The sequence below is a fragment of the Anopheles marshallii genome (assembly GCF_943734725.1).
Source record: "Anopheles marshallii chromosome X unlocalized genomic scaffold, idAnoMarsDA_429_01 X_unloc_62, whole genome shotgun sequence".
Lineage (NCBI taxonomy): Eukaryota > Metazoa > Arthropoda > Insecta > Diptera > Culicidae > Anopheles > Anopheles marshallii.
Window position 1 is genome coordinate 75001 of NW_026525912.1, and position 1563 is coordinate 76563.

Consider the following 1563-nt stretch of genomic DNA (forward strand, 5'->3'; position numbering starts at 1 on the left):
GCCAAGATTGGTTGGAGATTTCAAAATTTGGCTAAGTCCATGGCCACCATAAGCCATTTCTATCAAGAAGGCCACGAACAGTGCTTAGCAACCACGAAAGCTTCCAAGAGTTGAAACATTGCCTATCAAGTAGGCCGTACCAGCCCATAGCAACCCAACCAAGATACTCTAACAGGCCAAGATTGGTTGGAGAATTCAAAATTTTGCTAAGTCCATGGCCACCATAAGCCATTTCTATCTAGAAGGCCATGGACAGTGCTTAGCAACCACGAAAGCTTCCAAGAGTTGAAACATTGCCTATCAAGTAGGCCGTACCAGCCCATAGCAAACCAACCAAGATACTCTAACAGGCCAAGATTGGTTGGAGATTTCAAAATTTTGCTAAGTCCATGGCCACCATAAGCCATTTCTATCAAGAAGGCCACGAACAGTGCTTAGCAACCACGAGAGCTTCCAAGAGTTGAAACATTGCCTATCAAGTAGGCCGTACCAGCCCATAGCAACCCAACCAAGATACTCTAACAGGCCAAGATTGGTTGGAGACTTCAAAATTTTGCTAAGTCCATGGCCACCATAAGCCATTTCTATCAAGAAGGCCACGAACAGTGCTTAGCAACCACGAGAGCTTCCAAGAGTTGAAACATTGCCTATCAAGTAGGCCGTACCAGCCCATAGCAACCCAACCAAGATACTCTAACAGGCCAAGATTGGTTGGAGATTTCAAAATTTGGCTAAGTCCATGGCCACCATAAGCCATTTCTATCAAGAAGGCCACGAACAGTGCTTAGCAACCACGAAAGCTTCCAAGAGTTGAAACATTGCCTATCAAGTAGGCCGTAGCAGCCCATAGCAAACCAACCAAGATAATCTAACAGGCCAAGATTGGTTGGAGATTTCAAAATTTTGCTAAGTCCATGGCCACCATAAGCCATTTCTATCAAGAAGGCCACGAACAGTGCTTAGCAACCACGAGAGCTTCCAAGAGTTGAAACATTGCCTATCAAGTAGGCCGTACCAGCCCATAGCAACCCAACCAAGATACTCTAACAGGCCAAGATTGGTTGGAGATTTCAAAATTTTGCTAAGTCCATGGCCACCATAAGCCATTTCTATCAAGAAGGCCACGAACAGTGCTTAGCAACCACGAGAGCTTCCAAGAGTTGAAACATTGCCTATCAAGTAGGCCGTACCAGCCCATAGCAACCCAACCAAGATACTCTAACAGGCCAAGATTGGTTGGAGATTTCAAAATTTTGCTAAGTCCATGGCCACCATAAGCCATTTCTATCAAGAAGGCCACGAACTGTGCTTAGCAACCACGAAAGCTTCCAAGAGTTGAAACATTGCCTATCAAGTAGGCCGTACCAGCCCATAGCAACCCAACCAAGATAATCTAACAGGCCAAGATTGGATCTCAAAATGTTGCTAAGTCCATGGCCACGATAAGCCATTTCTATCAAGAAGGCCATGGACAGTTCTAAACAACCACGAAAGCTTCCAAGAGTTGAAACATTGCCTATCAAGTAGGCCGTAGCAGCCCATAGCAACCCAACCAAGATAATC